The following is a 26,557-nucleotide window of genomic DNA, read 5'->3' as shown; positions in this document are numbered from 1 at the left end:
AAGATGGTAGAAGAATTGGGTTGTTGAGTGTAGATCAGTTGAGGACTCCGTTGGCTGAGGTCAAGCGCCAGTTGTTGAAGAATGGGGTTTTCCCGGGCTGTGATGACTGTTGTGCTGCGTGCACCGTTGTTCTCGATGGGTGTGTACTCTTGAGGGAGGCTGTCCAGAAGCTGATGGATGAGGGAAGCCTCCGATTTGAGAAGGTTGATTTGGTGAAAGAGGATGTCTCCACCATAACCATTTACTTCGACCCGGTCGATTTGTCAACGCTGGCCGATGCGGCTCCAGTTACTATCACGGTACCTGGGCCAATTCCTTATGACAAAGATGACGCCGTGCCGTGGAATTATGGCGGAGAGGTCTATTGTAATGGGGAGAAGCTGGAGGATCAAACTGCAAGTGAAACCACCATTTCAAAGGTGGATAATGCCGGACCCAGTGGTTTCACTCGTAGTGGAAGGTTGTTTGCACCGGACGCCTTAAGGAGTGGGGAATGAGAAAAAGAAAAGAAAGAAAAGGCCGAGGCTTTAGCCAGGGCAAGAGGAAAACAAGTAGTAAATGAGGATACTCCTGTGGTGACACCGGCGCCTGGTGGGTCGGAGAAAGAACTTGATGATGAAGCTGAAGAATTTCTGAGAATCATCAAGAAGTCAGAGTACAAGCTTGTTGACCATCTGCAGCAGACCCCATCTAAGATCTCAATCTTGTCCTTGTTGCTAAGCTCCGAGGGGCATATAGAGGCTTTGCTAAAGATACTGAAGAGAGCCTATGTTCCTCAGGAGATCACAATCAATCAGTTAGAGACGGTGGTGTCAAATGTCAATGCCAGCCATGGGCTGGGTTTCACCGATCTTGATTTAACCGTGGATGGGCGTAATCATAATCGGGCATTACACATTGCTATGGAATGTAAAGGAGCCGTGCTCTCGCATGTGTTGGTTGATACCGGTTCCTCTTTAAATGTGTTGCCAAAGAAAGCCTTGGAGAAGCTGAACTGTGAAGGGTTGATCTTGACGCCCACTGACCTGATAGTGAGAGCTTTTAACGGTTCGAAGAGTGCAGTGTTTGGGGAAGTGGAGCTCCCGGTGAAGATCGGGCCCGAGGTGTTCAAGTCGGTATTTTATGTCATGGATATTCAGCCGGCATACAGTTGCCTATTGGGTAGACCATGGATTCATGCTGCTGGGGCAGTGACTTCGACTTTGCACCAAAAATTGAAGTATATCTGGGACGGGCAGGTCGTCACAGTTTGTGGGGAGGAGGATATCTTCGTCAGCCACCTATCATCGTTCAAGTATGTTGAAATGGACGGTGAGATATGGGAAACGCCAAGTCAAGCATTCGAAACCGTTAAGGTGGAGAATGCTCTTTTTGCCAAAAAGGAGGAGAAGCCGTCCATTTCTTCGTATAAACAGGCTGCTGAGGTGGTGAAGAGTGGGGAAGCTCCTGGTTGGGGGAAGATGATGGACATCGCCGCTAAGAAGGATAGATTCGGAATGGGTTATCAGCCAGGCCGAGGCTCGTCGGGACAAGGCAGAGGACGTCGTCCGTCGTTCACATTCGCCAGTGCTGGAATGCTGGATCCAGATCACATCTGTATGGTGGGTGAAGAAGTTGACAGTGACTGTGAGATTGATCAGTGGATAAAGCCGTGCGTACCAGGGATGGAAGTCCAGAACTGGAAGGCTGAAAAGATCATCACTCTCACTCTGCTTGAAGAGTAATATTTTCTGTTTTCAATTTTATTTGCATGAAAGCCATACGTTTTTCCCGAAACGTAATGGTTCATTGCATAGGCCACCTCATGTTTCATTTTTCAAAATTTGCATCATAAATAAATGGATGTTTTTCAATTAAAAGCGGTGTTCCCTGTTTTTCATTTATTTTTGCAGTTTTAAAAAAACAAAAATAAAAATGGCAATGTTTTCATTTTCCTTTTCAATTTGTCTCGCTCCGGTTCTAAAGCAATGCATGAATCAACATTCATGCAGATGCGATATTTCTCCGGATCTCATTGATAACAATCCTGTTACACCCTCATATGACTTCGACAATCCGATCTATCATGCCGAAGAAGAAGACGAAGAAGATTGTGAACTGCCGGAGGAATTAGCCAGGTTGTTGAAACAAGAGGAGAAGGTGATTCAGCCGCACGAGGAACCAGTCGAGGTTGTGAATCTGGGTACCGACGAGGTCCGGAAAGAAGTGAAAATTGGGGCCACTTTGGAGGCGAGTGTCAAGAGCAGAATGGTAGCATTGTTGAAAGAATATGTTGATATCTTCGCCTGGTCTTATCAAGATATGCCAGGGTTGGATACTGATATCGTTGTGCACAAGCTACCGTTGAGAGCAGATTGTCCTCCAGTGAAGCAGAAGTTGCGTAGAACTCGACCTGAGATGGCAATGAAAATTAAAGAGGAAGTGCAGAAACAGTGGGATGTTGGTTTCCTAGCCGTCACTAACTATCCGCCTTGGGTCGCGAATATTGTGTCGGTCCCGAAGAAAGATGGGAAGGTGAGAATGTGTATGGACTACCGGGATTTGAACAGAGCTAGCCCGAAGGATGATTTCCCGTTACCTCACATTGATGTGTTGGTAGATAATACAACTCAATTCTCGGTGTTTTCCTTCATGGATGGCTTTTCTGGCTATAATCAAATCAAAATGTCGCCAGATGATATGGAGAAAACAACGTTCATCACACCATGGGGCACTTTTTGTTATAAGGTGATGCCATTTGGTCTCAAGAACGCCGGTGCTACTTATTAGAGGGTCATGGTGACTTTGTTTCATGATATGATTCATCATGAAATCGAATGCTATGTTGATGACATGATAGCAAAGTCCCAGACAGAGGAGGGGCATTTGGTAGATCTGGCCAAGTTGTTTGATCGGTTGAGACAGTTCAGACTGAGGTTGAATCCGAATAAGTGCACTTTCGGGATGCGGTCCGGTAAATTGCTAGGGTTCATTGTAAGTGAAAAAGGAATCGAGGTTGATCCTGCTAAGGTAAAAGCAATAAGAGAAATGCCTGAACCGAGAACAGAGAAGGAGGTTCGTGGTTTCTTAGGTAGATTGAACTACATTTCGCGGTTCATATCTCATCTAACAGCCACATGCGAACCAATATTCAAGTTATTGAGAAAAGATCAAACGGTCAGGTGGAATAGTGATTGCCAAGCGGCATTTGAAAAGATAAAAGAGTATTTGCAGGAGCCTCCGATTCTGATGCCTCCTGTGGAGGGACGATCGTTAATTTTGTACTTGACAGTCCTCGAGGGGTCTATGGGGTGCGTATTGGGGCAGCATGACGAGTCTGGTCGAAAAGAGCATGCCATATACTACCTTAGCAAAAAGTTTACTGACTGTGAAACAAGATATTCACTGCTCGAGAAAACTTGTTGTGCTTTGGTCTGGGCTGCTCGCCGACTGAGGCAGTATATGCTGGTTCATACCACTTTATTGATTTCCAAGATGGATCCGATCAAGTATATTTTTGAGAATCCAGCATTGATCGGACGGGTTGCAAGGTGGCAAATGATTTTGACTGAGTATGATATCCAGTATACCTCTCAGAAAGCAATCAAGGGGAGTGTATTATCTGATTACCTCGCCCAACAACCTATTGAGGATTATCAACCAATGAAGTTTGAGTTCCCTGATGAGGACATCATGTTTCTCAAATCGAAAGATTGTGAGGAACCAATCCTGGAGGAGGGGCCTGACCCTGAATCCGAATGGATTCTGATGTTTGATGGGGTCGTTAACGTGAATGGTAGCGGTGTTGGGGCTGTTTTGGTTACGCCGAAAGGATCCCACATTCCTTTTGCTGCCCGACTAACATTTGAGTGCACCAACAACGTGGCTGAATACGAAGCTTGTATCTTGGGGATTGAAGAGGCGATTGATTTGAGAATCAAGAACCTTGTTATATATGGAGATTCAACTTTGGTTGTGAATCAGGTTAACGGAAAGTGGTATACGCATCAATCTCATTTAATTCCATACCGGGATTATATGAGGAGATTGTTGACGTTTTTCACCAAGGTGAAAATGCATCATGTGCCCAGAGAAGAGAATCCGTTGGCGGATGCTTTGGCTACTCTGGCTGCCTTGATTAAGGTGCAGTGGTGGAATCAGTTCCCCAGTATTGAGGTGGGACGTCTGGATAGACCGACTTATGTGTTTGCTGTTGAGACAGTGCCTGACGATGAGAAGCCGTGGTATTACGATATCAAGCGCTATCTGGAGACCCAAGAGTATCCTGAGGGAGCATCCAAGAAGGACCGAAAGACTCTGCGGAGGTTGGCTATGGTGTTCTACTTGAATAAGGATGGGGTGTTGTACAAGAGGAATTTTGATTGGGTGTTGCTCAGATGTGTCGATGATAAAGAAGCAAGCCAGTTGATGAAAGGGGTTCACGAGGGGTCGTTCGGTACCCATGCCAGTGGGAATGCAATGGTGAAGAAGCTGCTAAGGGCAGGTTATTATTGGATGACAATGGAGGCCCAATGTTTCAACTTCGTGCGGAGGTGTCATAAATGCCAGATTTATGCTGACAAGGTGCACGTGCCTCCAAATCCGTTGAGCTTGATGTCGTCTCCGTGGCCGTTTGCTATGTGGGGCATTGATATGATTGGGAAGATTGAGCCTACGGCTTCGAATGGACACCGGTTCATATTAGTGGCTATTGATTACTTCACCAAGTGGGTGGAAGCAGCCTCTTATGCAAATCTGACGAAGCAGGTCGTTGCCAGATTTCTCAAGAGAGATATCATTTGCCGATATGGGGTTCCCGAAAGAATCATTACTGATAATGGTTCTAATTTGAACAATAAGATGATGGCAGAACTGTGCCGGGAATTCAAGATCGAGCATCACAATTCATCTCCTTATCGTCCGAAGATGAATGGGGCGGTTGAGGCGGCCAATAAGAATATAAAGAAGATTATGCAGAAGATGGTTGTGACCTATAAGGATTGGCATGAGATGTTGCCGTTTGCATTGCATGGGTATCGAACTTCGGTGCGTACATCTACTGGGGCAACGCCTTTCTCGTTGGTATATGGAATGGAGGCCGTGCTACCGGTTGAGGTTCAGATTCCCTCTTTAAGAGTCCTGATGGACGTGAAATTGCAAGAGGATGAATGGGTAAGGACTCGATACGAAGAGTTGAGCCTGATTGAGGAAAAGAGGCTGGCGGCCATTTGTCATGGGCAGTTGTACCAGCAGAGGATGAAGCGTGCTTTTGACCGAAAGGTTCGACCTCCTGTGTATCACGTAGGAGATCTGGTGCTAAAAAGGATCCTTCCTCCTCAAAACGATCGTAGGGGCAAATGGACACCCAATTATGAAGGTCCATTCGTGGTCAAGAAGGTTTTCTCTGGCGGAGTCTTGTTGTTAACGACCATGGATGGCGAAGATTTTCCATCCCCTGTGAATGCGGACGCAGTTAAAAAATACTTCGTATAAGAGACCCGCTGGACGAAAAGAATAAAATAGTCCAGGCAAAAATGGGCATCCCGGCGAACCGAAAAAAAAATGAATGAAAAGGTTTGGGCAAAAATTAGGGATAAAAAAAAGAAAAAATTGTACACCCGGCAAGTCGAAAACTTGAAAAGGCGGCTTGGGCAAAAAAGGGTATCCCGGTGGATTGAAAACCCGAAAGGGCGGTCCAGGCAAAAGAGGGATTGAAACGAACAACTGCGTCTGGCATGATCGTTTGTGCTTTGGTTAAGGCACCAGGATAATCCCCGGTAGGGAACAGTCGAAAGCGTTTTATTCAGAAGGCAGAAAGCACGGAGAGTTTGAGGACATATGGGGTGTAACCGAGTTAGAACTCGATGAGATCACGGTTTCTCATTGCCATTAGGATAGATTTTTCCTTTTGTGCGCAATTACCTCTTTTCAGGAATTGCTTCCTATGTATTGCTCAGTCTTGAGCCACACATTTTTCAATCAATAAAATGCATATTCAGTCAAATAATTTTGTTTTTGTTTTCATAACCGCTTTGATTGCAAAAACATCCAGTTATTTTTGATAAAGAATCTTTGCATTTTAAGACATACAGGTCCCTTCCAATGCATGTTTATAAGATTGAAAGCTTGAAATATTATTTGGAAGGTTGAGTGACCCAAGTGTTGAAATTTTGGCACGCTTGGGGCACGTTTTTATCTAACGATTTCTTTTGCAGGTGCTGTTAGATATTTTCACTCACTTGCAGGTTGGGATGTGAAGCTTTTGACAAAAGATCCCCGTGGAGTCCATTCAGGGACAAGAGATGGAAGAATGGTGGAAAGACGGCGAAAGACGAACGACGATCCTTGAGAATTAATCAAGAAGACTCTTCAAAGTCTGAGACTGGAAAGTTGGTATAAATCCAAGGAGTTCGATCGCCGTCGAGTACGGAGGGGGCGAGAATACAAGGTGATGAATCAGAAAAGTCCAGACGAGTCTGGGAGCTCTCAAAAGTGGAAAGCTAACATTGGATTTAGATGTTGAATACCAGGGTTCGACGAGTCGACGAGTGTTTTGTGCCAGAATTTCCTTGTTTCCCCAAGCAGAGTTGGGATTGTTACCTCCCCAGCAGATTCAAGGTTTGTGACTTCCCTAGCAGGGTCGGGATGGTTGTCTCCCCAGCAGGTTGAGATCGATGTTTCCTCAGCAGCCAGGCCTGAAGGTTGCTATTTCCCAGCGGAGGTGTCTGTTGGTAGTTATTTCCCCTAGCATGGCGGAGCTTGTTAATTCCCCAGCAAGTCAGAGACTGTTTTTTTCCCCACAGAGTGCGTTGGTGGTTTCTACCCAGCGAAGTCCCCAAGTGGATCGGGTTCAGTGGAGGTCATCCCCGATAAGGGTGGCCTATTTCCCAGCAGCAGTGTTATTCCCCAGCAGGGTGGAGGTTGGAGTGTTAGTGGGTTCCTCAGCAGAGTGCCTCAAGCTCCCTAGGAGAGTCCCTCGAGGGGGATACTTTTTATGCATGCATCATTTAAGAGATCATAGCATATTGCATAATAAATTGCGTAGCATTTCCATAGTTATGTAGCATTACGCTGAAAAAAAATCATGCATCATCATTGCAAGCATAAGCTGGTCTCAAGCCGTGGTTACCGTTTGAGATTTGGTTTCGCCAGTTGGTGAAGATGCTACCCAAGCCGTTGTTACCGTTTGAGGATTGGTTTTTCTAGTTGGAAGATCAGCATCAGCATTGCAAGCATTAGTTACTCGAGCCGTGGTGACCGCTTGAGATTTGGTTTCTCCAGTTGGTGAAGATGTTACTCGAGCCGTGGTTACCGCTTGAGATTTGGTTTCGCCGGATGGTGAAGATGTTACTCTGAGGAGTTTAGCATCGTGACGTTGGGTCAACGGTACTCCCCAGTAGTGCGATACTGGAGGGAGATTTCTGTCGTGCGAGATAGAAGTTGGAAGATGTTACTCTGAGGAGTTCGACATCATAATGTTGGAGCAACGATGTTCCCCAGTAGTGCGATATTGTTGGAAATTTTTCTATCGGACGGAGATGGAAATAAAATCAAATAACGTTACGCGATCAGCGCGAAAATCGAAGAATGGAGAAAAGGAAGTGTGTAACACCTCAAAATTTGCCCTCCTCTCTTGGGACTAGCTTAGCATATTGCATTTCATTTGTAGGACATTAGTCATTGCATCTTTGCATATCATATGGAGGCAATAAGCAAGTCATCCTCCTAAGTCTTTCTCAGAAGATAAAGAGGTTAAAAGATTCAAGCCTAAAGGTTTCATGAATTGATCACTAATCATCTAAGGATTGTGCTTCAATTAGGGTTTCTTGGTTCCTCAAGGAGATTGATCTTTATCTTGGTTGAAATGGTACATCATCATCATCATGGTCTTATCATCACCAAGAGGTTCATTGTGCCTGGCAAGTTTCCTTGAGATTAGGGTTTTGACCTCTGGTCAACCCTAATCAATTGTATTATGCCAATCAGGGTTTTGTCAAGGAGATGAGGTTTTCATGAAGATGGGGATCATCATATGGTTTTATTGAGCTTGTGGAAGCTAGGGTTTCATTTTGGAGCCATGTCATCAGGAGATTGAGGCTCAAGCTCAACAGTCAAGCTGAAATTCATCTGAAACCCTAGAAAGTCAACCAAAGTCAACAGTGCATTCAATCATGGATTTGGAGATGGGAGAGGGTTAGAGATACTTCATTCATGTCCATACAAGTCTCATTTGACATTTCAAACATCAACATTGAAGAAAATAAAGTCAGGACAAAACTTTCCAAAAATAGAAAGTGACTTGTAGTTCAAAATTGCCAAAAATGGAAAGGTTTTCTCCTCAAGATTACATCATCAAAAATGCTTCAAATGAAATTTTGTACAACTTAAAAGTTGAAGATCTTGTTCTCCCATTTCCAAAAAGTCCAAGAACATGAATTTCTCATGTATGGTTGGCAAGATATGGATCAATCTTGGTTAATTGAATTTGAACTTCACAAGTGCATAACTTTTGAACCATAAGGCCAAATGGAGTGGGATTTTTTGCAACATTCCTATTTTGACATGATCTATCCAAAACATACATCAAAAACCATGCATTTCCATTACAAAAATTTTGGCATTTGCATTTGCTTTTTGGAGGGAAAAGTCTAATTTGAAAAATATGCATTGTTTTCACTTGCTAGCATTGGCCTTGGCTCTAAAACAGCATTTCCAAGTGAATTAACACAAGATTCGAGCACTGTTCCATTGCTTTCATGCACATGAAGGTGAATTGCACAATTTTCACTTACACTTGGTTTTAGCTTAATACACTTGCATTTGCCTAATCATGATTAGTGTGCATCATTAACAGAACATATATATAGCCTAATCATAACAGAAACTTCATTAACATTGCATAATTCTCATATCTAGATCTAGTTTCCAAAATCTTCACATTTTTTCTCTCAACTTTTCTTCAAAAATCTGCATAAACCTTGCTTTGTTCTTGATCAATCTTTCATCCACAAGCATAATTGAGGCTATTGGAAGCAAGATTCAGAGCATTTCTTCAAGATTCGAGGACTGTTGCAAGTTACCTTCATTAATGGCAAGTGGAGATTTAAGCTAGATCGTGCAAGTTTAACACTCAAACTTTCATCCATTCATTCATCCAAGATTTGAGGAGCTTCTGTTTGTGCTTTGCCAAGCCTGAAAGCCTCGATTTCATTTCTGCACTTCAATTAAGGTTGGAATTCGACTCTCATGATTCTTAAAATTGATGGATGCATGTTGTAGGTCTTTTATTGGTGGTTAATCTGCACTTTAGATCCTTAAAATCCATGCTGAAATGACTTAGTTATGTTGATTATAAGTTTGATGGATGAATGTTCTTTGGCTCGAATCTTTTGATGCGTGAGGAGTTAGGTCAAATTGAACTTGAATTCGTGTTGCTTGTTGAGAGAGGAGTGCAATGATATAGGTTTTATGAATTTCTGAGCGAAAGTGTTCTTGAGCTCAAGAACACGTTGAAGATTGCATGAACTTAGGGTTTTTGAATCCAGAACGCGTTTGATCTTTTGAGCGCTTCCCTGCATGTGTTTTGGTGTTCGTGTGCATGTATTGGTACACGTGTGTCTGGCATGGCGAAACGATTGGTTCAGAGCGCTAAGCCTTGCCACATAGGCTTTAATGAAACGGTGAGTTTCATTGTAGCGCGTGCTGGTTCAAATGATTACTCCCTTCGATTTTGGCCGAGGATAACTTCATTAGGCCATGTGCATTTTATTTCATTCATCCATATGCCATATTCATGCCATTTCACATGTGTTTTTTTATTTTTTTCCATTCATTCCAAAATTCATAAATAAATAATGGATTGTCCAAATGAGATGAGGTTTTTTGCATAGTGTTCCTCATAATGTCTACTATTTTTTGATGATTTTTCCAGAAATTGTGCACGCATGAATTTTTATTTTGGCTAGGGATTGTGTATGTATGTGCTTTCATGACCTACTTTTCCAAAAGCTTTGTGAAATGATGAGATTTTATCCAATGCTCTTGAAACTTTGCATGCTTAAACTAGACACTTTGATTGAAAATTTGGTGTTGAGTTTGTATTTTTATCACATTCCATTGTTGAGTTATGATCTGATGAATGTAGGTGTGACAATGTGTGTCACACCCTTGCTTGCTTGACTTGTGGATTTTATTTGCCATGCCAATTCAATGCCAAATAATCTGATATTTTGCATGATGCTACTACTGGATGTTAGGACTGTTTGTGAGTTTTTGTGGAATTTTTAGATTCATCTTTGATTTGTTTGGGATTTTCCTTTCTGGCTTGTCATTTGTGGACTTTTGGATAGTCATGAACTTAGATGATTTTGCACATTGATTCTAGACACTTTGAAGTTTATTGTGGCTTTGGTTTGATACATTTATCATGTGTGGATTCTGTTTTAGGCTTGTGGGAAGTTGATGTATGAAATTGTGCCTCATTTGTGCTTGTTTGTGCATACCTTGACTTTATGAATTTCTTTGCCATGCTTCCACTTGTCCAAATGCCTTGATTTTTAGTGTGTTGATCATGTGATGAGTGCTGTTTAGCCATGATGTTTCTTGGGATTTATTGAATTATGTTTAAGTTGATGTGGATTGGTTCATTCTGTTTGCTTCAATGAGCTTTCAACTTGCATGCTTTGCCTTATGTGCTTTGTGAAATGAACTTGGTTGATGCTATGGACATGAGACCACTTGGATATTGTTCTTAATTGATTAAGCTTGATTCATGTCAATTTTCATGTTCTGTTTTGAATTATTTCTCCCTCTTTGACCCTAGGCCTTGTCCTAGGGGTTTGTGCTTATGTTTGAGTTTTGTTTTCAGGACAAGAAGCATATGGCCTTGAGGAGAGTGATTCATTTGCTCATTTGGATTGATATTTGATTGATGTTGATTAACATTGAGTGGTTTTGTAGGTGGATTAGCTCCTTTGAGTTGAGCTTGTGCTTTGCCTTGATGCACTTGTTGTCTGTTTGACTTTGTACAGTTAACTGTTGACCATTAGCTTGTCTGTTTGACTTTTTGAGTTGTGTACTGATTATGTTAGATTGTTTTCAGGTACATTAGTTGCTATAGTTCTTTTGAACTTGCTTTTGCTGTTGCTTGGTTTCTTAACCAATTGAGGTATAACTCACTGACTTCATGTAGTCTGGAAGACCTGTCCTGTTACTTGGGCAGGCACCTGTCTGAAGTCCTCCTTAAGAGGCAATGCTTGTGTTTGTTTATCTTTGTGCAAAGCAGGAAAAGACCTTTGATAAGGCAATTGGCAGATACAAGAGATGTGCCATCCATCTCCTGCTATTCTGTGTGTCATCCCTTTGCTCACACAACTGGTGTTGATGTATTGTGGATATTAACCCAAGATCTCTGTTGAGTCAGTCATATGTGTAGAAGGGTTCCAACTTTCTGAACCCACACTTTCTATTGTCTGAAGCTCTCCCTAGCCAGGGATAAGAGCTGTGAGGTCTTACCCTCACTTCCCATTTCATCTGCTTCACCCTAACTCTCCATGTTAGGGTTAAGAGCTAACTACACCCGATTACAGTTGGCTTGTGTTTCACAGCCTAACCCTTGTGTGAGCCCACTTTGTTTGTATATAGTGTGTGCTAATTGTGTATGTTTGCTTTGCTTTGTTTGTCCTGATTAGGATAGCTTGCTGCCTGTGCAAGTTAGATAGAAAACTTAACCTAGGACCATTGTGGAATACATGATAACTATTAGGCTCGAGTCAGTCTCCCTTCTAGTTTGTCATTTCCCAGCCTCTGGTTAGGAGAAAGTTTCTCCCCTGTTAAGGGGAACTACGTTGCCCTGATCCTCATACCAGATGAGGTACGTAGGCAGGAGGTCGTACGAGATCTCTCCGGGCACCCTTTTTCTTTTTTGTGTGTGTTTGCCTGACAGTTGCTAGGCTCGAGTGCCAGACTCCTTAGTAACTTGTTGTCTGTTTGGTTCCTTCTTGTGTGAGTTAGGAGATGGATGTAAGCCCAGCGATTGGCATTCTGTATCCTATTGTCGTGTGCTTGGAGTCCGATATAAGTCCAGCAATTGGCATTTGGTTTCCAGTGTGGGTTTTGTTTGGTTCGGAGTCTGATGTAAGTCCAACGATTGGCATTCGGTTTCCATGTTTGCCTGTTTGTGTGTGTTTTGTTTCGGCGTGCGTGAGCCGAACTACGGTAGCTCTGATTCTCATTCCAGATGAGATACGTAGGCATAGGATGCGATATCCTAGCGAGCCCTTTCCCCTTTTCTCCCACCTGTGTTGTTTCCAGTGTGTGTGTGTGTGATGTTTGCGAGCAGTTTTAGCAACCTTCTTCTTTCCTTTTGAGCGTGGATCCCGTCGAGTACGACGGATGCGTAGGGGTGCTAATACCTTCCCTTCGCATAACCGACTCCCGATCCCATCTCTCTTTGGTCGCGAGACCATGTCTTTTCCAGGTTTACTTCGAGCGTTTCCTTTCCCTCTTTGGGATAAATAACGCACGGTGGCGACTCTGTTTGTTTTGTTTTAGCCCGCCGGTTGTTTTTCGCAGATGCGACAGCTGGCGACTCCACTGGGGACAAAGAAGTTGACCTATTGCTGGTCCATCTTCCCTAAGCGAGTCTCTCCTAGCGTTCTAGGATAGTTTAGGTTGCTTGTGCTTCTATTTATTGCATTTATTATTATTCTGTTGTGTATATATTTGCATAAATATTTGCATGCATCATACTATCATGTTACTGTCCTCTGTGCAAGTGGTTTCTCTGTTTTGGGGTGGGTGTTCTGGGTGGGGCTAAACCCCGGGCCCGAGTATACACCTAGGATTAGTGTGGTCTCACGTTCCTCATTTGCTTTATCAGCATATTGTTGTAACGTGACATACCACTTGCCGGACGAGGTTCATTGGAGAGTGCTCTTCCTTTGTGGGGTTTTCCACTTTGGTTGGGTTATCTCTTTTGAGCTGTTGACTTCGGTGACCGATCTTTCCCGGATCTTTGGTTTAGACGATCTTAAGAGAGCTACAACGGCACACCCGAAGGGGCAAACCCGTTGAGTATCTTTGCCTGACTGTCGAGACTATTATCCGCCTTAGGATGACCTGATTAGAATTCACCTGTGAGGGGAGGGTTGACTCTTGCAGATGCATGTTCTGATGGTGACTTTGGTGGTGACTAATGGTTCAGCCGTTGATCAGAGTCCTATTTATAAGTCGGATTTATGGATTTATTTCCGAGACGCCGGAGTTTTGTCCGTGTTATTTATCAGTGGGGATCCGTTTATTTCAGGATTCCCCGGGCTGGTTCAGAGGGTCTTGTGGTTATCTGTTCAGTGGATCTCTGTGATGATGATGGTGATGTATCTTTCAGTTCCGTTTATTTCGGAACTCCTAAGTCGGATTTGTGTTTGCTCAGTACCGCAGATGGTTGTGATCAGTTCAGGGGCCGTAACTCAGTGCAACCGATGTTCAGATGACTTGGAGGATGGCACAATGCATTGCATTCATACATCAGCATCATTCACATTTTGCATTTACCTGCATCTAACATATGTTTATCCATATGCAGGGACATTTTTGATTGAGATCCTGGTTGAGAGACTTCTTTGCTCCAGACATGAGGACCGGTTTGAAGGAAGATGTCGTCTACAGTTTCTTTGACCCAGAGATTGGTGTGCTGAGAGATATGATAGCATTGATCACACCTGACCATGTGGGGATGTTCAGGGAGGCATACGGTGGTATTCTGAAGTTGGTTTTCAGGCTCACAAACAGTGACAGGAGCGCCATTCATACTCTTCTCCAGTTCTATGACCCGGGTTTGAGATGTTTCGTCTTCCCGGATTATTTGTTGGGACCTCTGATGGAAGACTATGCCAGCATCCTGGGTATTCAGATCCGAGATCAGATTCCTTTCTACGCCACTAAAGGGGAGCCCGATGTTATGGAGATTTCTCGTGCTCTTTATTTGAGCCCGGAGGTGACCAAGGGGGGTTTGAAGGAGAATGGAAAATTACCCGGTTTTCATTTGAGTTTCTTGGAGGCTAAGGCCAAGGAACATGCTGCTGTGGGTAGTTGGAAGACGGTCTGTGCCTTGATTGCTGTGAGCATTTATGGGATCATCTTGTTTCCTAACCAGAAGAACTTCGTGGACCTTAATGCTATCAGGTTGTTTATACAGAGGAACCCTATTCCTACTCTGGTGGGAGATGTCTATTACTCGGTTCATAACAGGAACGAGAAGCGGCGTGGGGGTTTGATCAGGTGTTGTGCTCAGCTATTGTACAAATGGTTCATGGGGTATTTGCCTTCCCGAGGTGCTTTTGCTTCTCTTGATCCTACGGTCAAGTGGTTAGTCAGGTTGATGGGTTTGCGAGCCACTGATATAGCTTGGACTCATAACGGTATGGCTGGACGGGATTTCATATATAGCTGCGGGAGCTTTCCCAATGTGCCTCTTATAGGAGTTCAGGGTTGCATTAATTACAATCCAACGCTTCTTAGGAGACAAATGGGGTTTGCTATGGAGGTTCCTCCTCTCGAGTGTGAGATTCAGGAGTCCTTCTACTTCCCAGTTGAGGGCAATCAGGCCAAGTTGAGGCAAGTGTCTAGGTTATGGCGTAACATTCAGAGGAAAGGAAAGGTTCCTTTTGGCAAGGTTAATAGCCGGTCTTTTCCTCTATTTGATGATTGGCTTCGGAAGAGGATAGAGATCACACATCTACCGTTTCCCGGAGGCGATCCTTGGTGTCCTTTGATTGAGGGTCCGCGTTCTTCTGTCAGTATGGAAGAATTCCTCGAGATGCAGAGAGCCAGAGATCAGTTGCTTGCAGAGAAAGCTGAATTGGAGATGAGTGTTGCTCGGATTCAGATGTCTAATCAGGAGATCAGAGTGAGGATGGAGGATCAGGATAAGCGACATGCCCTGGAAGTGAAGCGATTTGAGATGGACACTGCCTATTATCGGAAGATCAACCCAGCATTGGAGTCGTCGACAAAGGAGCACGACATCACCAAAGAAAGATTGGCTAGAGCTTCAAAGGTCATTGAAGATGAGAAGAGAAGGCAAATCCTCGTGAGGGATCAGAGAGAAGACAGAGTCAGAATCCTCGTTGCCGAATGGGAAGCAAAGTTGAAGATTAAGGAAGCAGAGAACGTGAAGCTCATTGCTGAGAGAGATCATTATATCGCCGAGAGAGATCACTACATTGCTGAGAGAGATCATTACTTCAGACAGATGAAAATTCACCAGAAGGAGGTGGGGAGATTGCAGCAGGAGAACACCGAGCTCAGGTTCGCCGCAGAGTTTGCTAGGATGGTTGATGATGTAGGGCCTTCTATGGGACCTTCGTCAGACTAGACTCTTCTTATTTGTGCTGAATTACCGTCAGGCCTGTTGACGGAATTCACTTGCTTATATTTCCTTTCTAATTCTGGAGAATTGTATTTGATTTGTATCAGCTTTGATGTATGACTATGGCGCTTATTGTGCACTTTTGATATGCGATGGTTATTTTCATTCAGTGATCGATCTGTAAGCTTTATTTGCTTTACTGTATGCTCTCACACAGCACACACATGGTTGGGTGGTATTTTGCTAAATCATATATCTCTGGTCTGTATGATGAAATCATTTGATGAATGTCAGAATATTGCCGCCGGATTATTATCTGTCTCGATGAAGCCAGGATCGAAAGACAGAGTGTTCCTCATGTGGATAGATATTGCATTCATGCATGATCATAATAACTTGTTTTTTATTTTGCAGGTATCAGTGCTAACGTGCTTGATTGTTTCAGGAATCATTGCTCGTGCTCGCAGAGTTGTACCTTTGCACTCAACACGTCCTCACAGATACTTCACCCGACGTAATACTCCCAGACTGATGGATCTACCAAATGCAGATGTTCTCGAGCTGAAGGATAAAATGAATGAGCTGATTAACATCATGCAAGGTTTTGATGTGGGTCAGAAGGCACTGGCTGATAAAGTTGAGAAGCTCGAGCGGGCTTCAGCTGCCAACAGCGGTGTCAACCTGGATGGTGTCTCCAACCAGGGGCTTGGTGGTTCTAGGGAAGGCGGAAAGAGGACGACTGTGGGTGTAGTGAACAATGCCGGTGGGTTTGGTGCTGCCACAGGGGGTCAACCCGGTCAGATGGGCAATAATATGAAGGATAGTCTGTTTCCTCCGTTCTTTGGGGTTGAGGATGATAGGGAGGAAGACAGAGAAGCCGATCAATTCTCTATGCATAATGAGCCGTTTGGGCAATACGGTGTCCAACCACCAAACAAAGAAATTCAGTTGTTGGCAGAGAAAATCAGAGCTCTCGAAAGCTATGCCGCTTCAGGGGTTGTGAATATGTCAAATATGGGGCTGGTTGAGGGGATTGTGATCCCACAGAAGTTCAAAGCGCCCGCATTTGATAAGTACAATGGAAGTTCCTGCCCAGAAACTCACCTTCAAGCTTTTGTTCGCAAGATTTCTGCGTACATAATGGATCAGAAGCTGTGGATGTACTTCTTCCAGGACAGTCTGTCCGGAGGATCCTTGGAGTGGTACACCAAGCTGAAGTCTTCTGATATTAAGAGCTGGCAGGATCTTGGTGATGCATTCTTTAAACAATATCAGTTCAACGCTGATATGGCTCCTAGTCGTACCCAGCTGCAGGGTATGTCTCAGAAGCCTAGCGAGGGGTTTAAAGAGTATGTTCAAAGGTGGAGGGAGTTGGCTGCTAGAGTTCAACCTCCTTTGGTGGACAGGGAGATGTCTGATTTGTTTATGGGTACCCTACAGGGGACGTTTGCTGAAAGGATGGTTGGTTGCCCGATGACCAACTTTGCTGATATCGTGGTGGCCGGGGAAAGAATTGAAAGTTGGTTGAAGTTGGGGAAAATCCAGGGTGGTAATGCTTCGTCATCTGGTTCGAAGAAGCCCTTCGGAAATGGCCAGAGGAAAAAAGAGGGTGATACCAGTGTTGTATATACCCAAAGAGGGCAGAGCAGGGATCGTTACTTTCAGCACACTGCTGCGGTAACTATTCCTGCTGATAATCAGCCTGCACAACAGCAACAACAACAACCCCAACAACAGCGTCAACCGTTTCAACAGAGGCCACAGAGGGCTGGGTATCAAGTCAGGGGGAGAATGAATGATCGGCAGTTTGATAGGCCGCCTGTGACCTATTCTTTCCTGTTGAAAAAGCTGAAGGATTTGGGGTTGGTACAGTTGAGAACTCTGGCACCTTTGAGACCTGATCAGAGGCCAACCAGTTTTGATGAGAATGCAAAGTGTGAATTTCACTCAGGTGCTCCTGGGCATAATGTAGAAGACTGCAAAGCTTTTAAGCATGTGGTTCAAGACCTGGTGGATTCAAAAGCTATCAACTTTGCACCGTCTCCCAATGTGAATGCTAATCCCATGCCCGTGCATGGTCAAAGGGGGGTGAATGCTATCTCCGAGGAGAGCAGAATCGGGCTGTTGAGTGTTGATCAGTTGAAGACTCCGTTGGCTGAGGTTAAGCGGCAGTTGTTGTTGAATGGGGTCTTCCCGGGATGTGATGTGTGTTGTGCTGCGTGCACTGTTACCCCGAATAGGTGTGTTTTCGTGAGGGAGGCTGTCCAGAGGCTGATGGACGATGGAAGTCTCAGGTTTGAGAAGGCTGATATGGGGAAGGAGGATGTCTCCACCATAACTATTTACTTCGACCCGGTTGATTTGTCAACTCTGGCTGAGGCGGCTCCAGTTACTATCACGGTACCTGGGCCGATTCCTTATGACAAAGATGATGTCGTGCCGTGGCATTATGGTGGGGAAGTTTATTGTAATGGAGAGAAAGTAGAGGACCAAACTGCCAGTGAAACCACCGTTTCAAAGGTGGATAATGCTGGACCTAGTGGTTTCACTCGTAGTGGGAGGTTGTTTGCTCCGGATGCTTTGAGAAGTGGGGAAGGAGAAAAAGAAAAGAAAGAAAAAGCCGAGGCTTTAGCCAGGGCAAGAGGAAAACAAGTAGTGAATGAAGGTACTCTAGTGGTGACACCGACGCCTGGTGGGTCGGAGAGAGAACTTGATGATGAAGCGGAGGAATTTTTAAGAATCATCAAGAAGTCTGAGTACAAGCTTGTTGACCATCTGCAGCAGACGCCATCCAAGATCTCGATCTTGTCGCTATTGCTGAGCTCTGAGGGGCATAGAGAGGCTTTGCTGAAAATTCTGAAGAGAGCTTATGTTCCTCAAGAGATAACGATCAACCAGTTGGAGACGGTGGTGTCTAATGTTCATGCCAGCCATGGGCTGGGTTTCACCGATATGGATCTGACTGTGGATGGGAGGAATCATAACCGGGCTTTACACATCGCAATGGAATGTAAAGGGGTCGTGCTTTCGCACGTGTTGGTTGATACCGACTCCTCATTAAATGTGTTGCCAAAAAAGGCCTTGGCAAAGCTGAATTGTGAAGGGTTAATCCTGACGCCCACTGATTTGATAGTGAGGGCTTTTGATGGTTCAAAGCGGGCGGTGTTTGGAGAGGTTGAGCTCCCGGTGAAGATCGGACCCGAGGTGTTCAAGTCGGTATTCTATGTCATGGATATTCAGCCGGCATACAGTTGCCTGTTGGGTCGCCCATGGATTCATGCTGCTGGGGAAGTAACCTCGACTTTGCACCAAAAGCTAAAGTATATCTGGGATGGGCAGGTCGTCACCGTTTGTGGAGAAGAGGATATCTTCGTCAGCCACCTTTCATCGTTTAAATACGTGGAAATGGACGGTGAGATATGGGAGACCCCGAGTCAAGCATTTGAAACCGTCAAGGTGGAGAGTGCTCTTTTTGCCAAAGAAGAGGAGAAACCATCCATTTCTTCATATAAACAGGCTGCCGAGGTAGTGAAGAGTGGGGAAGCTCCTGGTTGAGGGAAGATGATGGACATCTCCGCCAAGAAAGACCGCTTTGGAGTGGGTTATCAGCCGGGCCGAGGCTCGTCAGGACAAGGCAGAGGACGTCGTACGTCAGTCACATTCACCAGTGCTGGAATGCTGGACCCAAATCACATCTGTATGGTGGATGGAGAAGTTGACAGTGACTGTGAAGTGGATCAGTGGATAAAGCCGTGCGCACCAGGGATGGGAGTCCAGAACTGGAAGGCTGAAAAGATCATCACTGTCACTCTGCTCGAAGAGTAATATTTTTCCTGTTTTCAATTTTATTTGCATGAAAGCCATACGTTTTGCCTGAAACGTAATGGTTCATTGTAAGGGCCACCTCATGTTTCATTTTGCAAAATTTGCATCATAAATAAAAGGTTGTTTTTCAATTAAAAGCGGTGTTCCCTGTTTTTCATTTATTTTTGTAGTTTAAAAACAAAAAAATAAAAATGGCAATGTTTTCCTTTTCGATTTGTCTCGCTCCGGTTCTAAAGCAATGCATGAATCCACATTCATGCAGATGCGATTTCTCTCCGGATCTCATTGATAACAATCCTGTTACACCCTCATATGACTTCGACAATCCGATCTATCATGCCGAAGAAGAAGGCGAAGAAGATTGTGAACTGCCAGGGGAATTAGCCAGGTTGTTGAAACAAGAGGAGAAGGTGATTCAGCCGCATGAAGAGAAAATTGAGGTTGTGAATCTGGGTACCGACGAGGTCAGAAAAGAAGTGAAAATCGGGGCTGCTTTGGAGGAAAGTGTTAAGAGCAGAATGGTAGCATTGTTGAAAGAGTATGTCGACATCTTTGCCTGGTCTTATCAAGATATGCCAGGGTTGGATACCGATATTGTTGTGCACAAGCTACCGTTGAGAGCAAATTGTCCTCCAGTGAAGCAGAAGTTGCGCAGAACTCGGCCTGAGATGGCAATGAAAATTAAAGAGGAAGTGCAGAAGCAGTGGGATGCTGGTTTCCTTGCTGTCACTAATTATCCACCTTGGGTCGCGAACATTGTGCCGGTCCCGAAGAAAGATGGGAAGGTAAGAATGTGTGTGAACTACCGGGATCTGAACAGAGCTAGTCCGAAGGATGATTTTCCATTACCTCACATTGATGTGTTGGTAGACAATACAACTCAATTCTCGGTGTTTTCCTTCATGGAGGCTTTTCTGGCTATAATCAAATCAAAATGTCGCCACATGATATGGAGAAAACAACGTTCATCACACCGTGGGGCACTTTTTGTTACAAAGTGATGCCATTTGGTCTCAAGAACGCCGGTGCTACTTATCAGAGAGCCATGGTGACTTTGTTTCATGATATGATTCATCATGAAATCGAATGCTATGTTGATGACATGATAGCAAAGTCCAAGACAGAAGAGGGGCATTTGGTAGATCTGGCCAAGTTGTTTGACCGGCTGAGACAGTTCAGACTGAGGTTGAATCCGAATAAGTGCACTTTCGGGGTGCGGTCCAGTAAATTGCTGGGGTTCATTGTAAGTGAAAAAGGAATCGAGGTTGATCCTGCTAAAGTAAAAGCAATAAGAGAAATGCCTGAACTGAGAACGGAGAAGGAGGTTCGTGGTTTCTTAGGTAGATTGAACTACATTTCGCGGTTCATATCTCATCTAGCAGCCACGTGTGAACCGATTTTCAAATTGTTGAGAAAAGATCAAACGGTCAGGTGGAATAATGATTGCCAAGCGGCATTTGAAAAGATAAAAGAATATTTGCAGGAGCCTCCGATTCTGATGCCTCCTGTGGAGGGACGACCGTTAATTCTGTACTTGACAGTCCTCGAGGGGTCTATGGGGTGTGTATTGGGGCAGCATGACAAGTCTGGTCGAAAAGAGCATGCCATATACTACCTTAGCAAAAAGTTTACCGATTGTGAAACAAGATATTCACTGCTCGAGAAAACTTGTTGTGCTTTGGCCTGGGCTGCTCGCCGACTAAGGCAGTATATGTTGGTTCATACCACTTTATTGATTTCCAAGATGGATCCAATCAAGTACATTTTTGAGAAGCCAGCATTGACCGGACGGGTTGCGAGGTGGCAAATGATTTTGACAGAGTACGATATTCAGTATACCTCTCAGAAAGCAATCAAGGGGAGTGTATTGTCTGATTACCTCGCTCAGCAACCCATTGAGGATTATCAACCGATGAAGTTTGAGTTCCCTGATGAGGACATCATGTTTCTCAAATCGAAAGATTGTGAGGAACCAATCCCGGAGGAGGGGCCTGACCCTGAATCCGAATGGATTTTGATGTTTGATGGGGCCGTTAACGTAAATGGTAGCGGTGTTGGTGCTGTTTTGGTTACGCCGAAAGGATCCCATATTCCTTTTGCTTCCCGGCTAACATTTGAGTGCACCAACAACGTGGCTGAATACGAAGCTTGTATCTTGGGGATTGAAGAGGCGATTGATTTGAGGATCAAGAACCTTGTTATATATGGAAATTCAGCTTTGGTTGTGAACCAGGTTAACGGAAAATGGTATACGCATCAGTCTCACTTAGTTCCATACCGGGACTATACGAGGAGATTGTTGACGTTTTTCACTAGGGTGAAAATGCATCATGTGCCTAGAGAAGAGAATCCTTTGGTAGATGCTTTGGCTACTCTGGCCGCTTTGATCAAGGTACAATGGTGGAATCAGTTCCCTAGTGTTGAGGTGGGACGTATGGATAAACCGGCTTATGTGTTTGCTGTTGACACAACGCCTGATGATGAGAAGCCGTGGTATTACGATATCAAGCGCTATCTGGAAACTCAAGAGTATCCTGAGGGAGCATCCAAGAAGGACCGAAAGACTCTGCGGAGGTTGGCCATGGTGTTCTACTTGAATAAGGATGGGGTTTTGTACAAAAGAAATTTCTATTGGGTCTTACTCAGATGTGTTGATGATAAAGAGGCAAGCCAATTGATGAAAGAGGTTCACGAGGGGTCGTTCGGTACCCATGCCAGTGGGAATGAAATGGTGAAGAAGCTGCTGAGAGCAGGTTATTATTGGATGACAATGGAGGCCCAATGTTTCAATTTCGTGCGGAAGTGTCATAAATGCCAGATTTATGCTGACAAAGTGCACGTGCCTCCAAATCCGTTGAGTTTGATGTCGTCTCCATGGCCGTTCGTTATGTGGGGCATTGATATGATTGGGAAGATTGAGCCTACGGCTTCGAATGGGCATCGGTTCATATTAGTGGCTATTGATTACTTCACCAAGTGGGTGGAAGCAGCCTCTTATACGAATGTGACGAAGTAGGTCGTTGCCAGATTTCTCAAGAGAGACATCATTTGCCGATATGGGGTTCCCGAGAGAATCATTACTGATAATGGTTCTAATCTCAATAACAAGATGATGGCAGAGCTGTGCCGGGAATTCAAGATTGAGCATCACAATTCTTCTCCTTATCGTCCGAAGATGAATGGGGCGGTTGAGGCAGCCAATAAGAATATAAAGAAGATTGTGCAGAAGATGGTTGTGACCTATAAGGACTGGCATGAGATGCTGCCTTTTGCATTGCATGGGTATCGAACTTCGGTGCGTACGTCTACTGGGGCAACGCCTTTCTCACTTGTATATGGAATGGAAGCGGTGCTACCGGTTGAGGTTCAAATTCCCTCTTTGAGAGTCCTGATGGACGTGAAATTGCAAGAGGCTGAATGGGTAAAGACCCGGTATGAAGAGTTAAGCCTGATTGAGGAAAAGAGGCTGGCGGCCATTTGTCATGGACAGTTGTACCAGCAGTGGATGAAGCGTGCTTTTGACCGAAAGGTACGACCTCGTGTGTATCATGTAGGTGATATGGTGCTGAAAAGGATCCTTCCTCCTCAAAACGATCGTAGAGGCAAGTGGACACCCAATTATGAAGGTCCATTCGTGGTCAAAAAGGTTTTCTCTGGCGGAGCCTTGTTGCTAACGACCATGGATGGCGAGGATTTTCCATCCCCTGTGAATGCGGACGCAGTTAAAAAATACTTCGTATAAAGAGACCCGCTGGACGAAAAGAATAAAATAGTCCAGGCAAAAATGGGCATCCCGACGAACCCAAAAAACAGAAGGAAAAGGTTCGGGCAAAAATTAGGGATAAAAAAAAGAGAAAAATTGTACACCCGGCAAGTCGAAAACCTGAAAAGACGGCTTGGGCAAAAAAGGGTATCCCGATGGACTGAAAACCCGAAAGGGCGGTCCAGGCAAAAGAGGGATTGAAACGAACAACTGCGTCTGGCATGATCATTTACGCTTCGGATATGACATGGATGATACCCGGTAGGGATCAGTCGGAAACGTCTTGTTCAGAAGGCAAAAAGCACGGAGAGTCTGAGGACATATGGGGTGTAACCGAGTTGAAACTCGATGAGATCACGGTTTCGCATTGCCATTAGGATAGATTTTTCCTTTTGTGCGCAATTACCTCTTTTCAGGAATTGCTTCCTTTGTATTGCTCGGTTTGAGCCACACCTTTTCAATCAATAAAATGCATATTCAGTCAAATAATTTTGTTTTTGTTTTTCATTACCGCTTTGATTGCAAAAACATCCAATTATTTTGATAAAGAATCTTTGCATTTTAAGACATACAGGTCCCTTCTAATACATGTTTATAAGATTGAAGACTTGAAATCTTATTCGGAATGTTGAGTGACCCAAGTGTTGGAATCTTGACACGCCTGGGGCACGGTTTTATCTAACGATCTCTTTTGCAGGTAATGTTAGATATTTTCATTCACTTGCAGGTTGTGATGTGGAAGCTTTGATAAAAGATCCCCATGGAGTCCAATCAGGGACGAAAGAATGGAAGAATGGTGAAAAGACGGCGAGACGTACGACGATCCTGGATATTAATCAAGAAGACTCTTCAAAGTCTGAAAATTGGAAAGTTTGTATCCATCTTAGGAGGTTGCTCTCCGTAGAGTACGGAGCAGTTGAGAATACAAGGTGATGAATCAGAAAAGTCCAGACGAGTCTGGGAGTTCTCAAAATTGGAAAGCTGACATTGGATTTGGATGGTGAATGCCATGGTTCGACGAGTCGACGGGTGTTCAGTACCCGACTTTCCTGGATTCCCCAAGCAGAGTGGGGATTGTTGATTCCCCAGCAGATTCAGGGTTTGTGGCTTCCCTAGCAGGGTCAGGATGGTTATTCCCCAGCAGGTTGTAGATTGGTGTTTCCTCAGCAGCCAGGCCCGAAGGTTGCTATTTCCCAGCGGAGGTATCTGTTGGTAGTGGTATTTCCAAGCAGAGTCGGGATTGATATTCCCCAGCAAGTCAGAGACCGTTGTGTCCCCACAGAGTGCATTGGTGGATTCTTCCCTAGTGATGTCCCCAAGCGGATCGGGTGTAGAGGAGGTTTTCCCCGGCAAGGGTTGCCTTTTCCCAGCAGCAGTGCTATTCCCCAGCAGGGTGGAGGTCGGAGTGTTGGCGAGTTCTTCAGCAGAGTGCCTCGAGCTCCCAGAGGAGTCCCTCGAGGGGGATACTTTTTATACATTCATCATGTAGGATAAGCATAGCATATTGCATAATAAATCGCATAGCATTTCCATGATTATGGAGCATTACGCTGAAAAATCAATCATGCATCATGATTGCAAGCATAAGCTAGTCTCAGACCGTGGTTATTGTTTGAGAGTTGGTTTCGCTAAAGGTGAAGGTGTTACTCCGAGGAGTTTGGCACCGTATTTCAATCAAAAGGTATTCCCCAGTAGTGCGATATTGGAGGAAGGGTTTCTGTCGGGTGGAGATGGAATGATAATCCAAGAAAGTTTCGGGGTCCAAAAAGAAAAGAAAAAAGAAAGAGAATAATCCCCAGCGGAGTATAAAGTGTCCGTTGGCTAGGGTTGAATAGAGAATAGCCAGTTCGTGGCTTGTTGTCCCCAGCATGGGTTGTCGGCACGCGTGCCGTCTCATGTATCACTATTCCTTTTTTGCCGATGCTGACAGGCATGGAAGTTTTCCGGTGATCGGACCGAGGTGGTATTCAGACCAGTTTCCGATTTTCAGATCGAAGAAGTTTCCAACAATCAGGTTGAAGTACTTGTGGCATCCAGGCCAGTCTTCCGGTGCTCAGACCGAGGCGGGTATTCAGACCGATGCGGCACTCAGGCTAGTTTCCGATGTTCAGATCAAGGAAGCTTCTGAAGTTCAGATCGATGCAGCTTACGGAAGTCCGACCAGTTTTCCGGTGCTCAGACCGAGGTGGGTATTCAGACCAAGTTTCCGATGTTCAGATCGAGGAAGCTTCCGGAGTTCAGATCGATGCAGCTTGTGGCATTCAGGCCAGTTTTCCGGTATCCAGACCGAAGTGGTGTTCAGACCGAAGTGGGCATTCAGGCCAATCTCCCGGTTTTCGGACCGACATCAATACCCTCATATTCTGATGTTCAGTATTCAAACTGACGTGCAGCGTTCAGGCCATGGTTATTCCTGTGTTACCATTTATTTTGGTATACAGGTCGACATTCTGTTTTGGTATTCAGGCCGACTTTCTCCGTACCAGACAGATTCTTCTTCAGAGATTGCGTCTTCGCCAATTCTGACAGGCGTTGTTAATTATTTTCCCATCAGAGTGCAAATTGTTCGTCTGTTCTTGGTATTCAATCACTCTTCACCCTGATCATCTGAGAGCCGAGGCTATTCATATTGACAAGTTCACAGTGGATTGAACAGGGGTAGCTGTAACACCTCAAAATTTTCCCTCCTCTCTTGGGACTAGCTTAGCATATTGCATTTCATTTGTAGGACATTAGTCATTGCATCTTTGCATATCATATGGAGGCAATAAGCAAGTCATCCTCCTAAGTCTTTCTCAGAAGATAAAGAGGTTAAAAGATTCAAGCCTAAGGGTTTCAAGAATTGATCACTAATCATCTGAGGATTGTGCTTCAATTAGGGTTTCTTGGTTCCTCAAGGAGATTGATCTTTATCTTGGTTGAAATGGTACATCATCATCATCATGGTCTTATCATCACCAAGAGGTTCATTGTGCCTGGCAAGTTTCCTTGAGATTAGGGTTTTGACCTCTGGTCAACCCTAATCAATTGTATTATGCCAATCAGGGTTTTGTCAAGGAGATGAGGTTTTCATGAAGATGGGGATCATCATATGGTTTTATTGAGCTTGTGGAAGCTAGGGTTTCATTTTGGAGCCATGTCATCAGGAGATTGAGGCTCAAGCTCAACAGTCAAGCTGAAATTCATCTGAAACCCTAGAAAGTCAACCAAAGTCAACTGTGCATTCAATGATGGATTTGGAGGTGGGAGAGGGTTAGAGATACTTCATTCATGTCCATACAAGTCTCATTTGACATTTCAAACATCAACATTGAAGAAAATAAAGTCAGGACAAAACTTTCCAAAAATAGAAAGTGACTTGTAATTCAAAATTGCCAAAAATGGAAAGGTTTTCTCCTCAAGATTACATCATCAAAAATGCTTCAAATGAAATTTTGTCCAATATAAAAGTTGAATATCTTGTTCTCCCATTTCCAAAAAGTCCAAGAACATGAATTTCTCATGTATGGTTGGCAAGACATTGATCAATCTTGGTCAATTGAATTTGAACTTCACAAGTGCATAACTTTTGAACCATAAGGCCAAATGGAGTGGGATTTTTTGCAACATTCTTATTTTGA

This window comes from Lathyrus oleraceus, chromosome 4 (assembly GCF_024323335.1).
Source record: "Lathyrus oleraceus cultivar Zhongwan6 chromosome 4, CAAS_Psat_ZW6_1.0, whole genome shotgun sequence".
In the NCBI taxonomy this organism is placed as follows: Eukaryota; Viridiplantae; Streptophyta; class Magnoliopsida; order Fabales; family Fabaceae; genus Lathyrus; species Lathyrus oleraceus.
Note: the sequence above shows the minus strand (reverse complement) of the source record.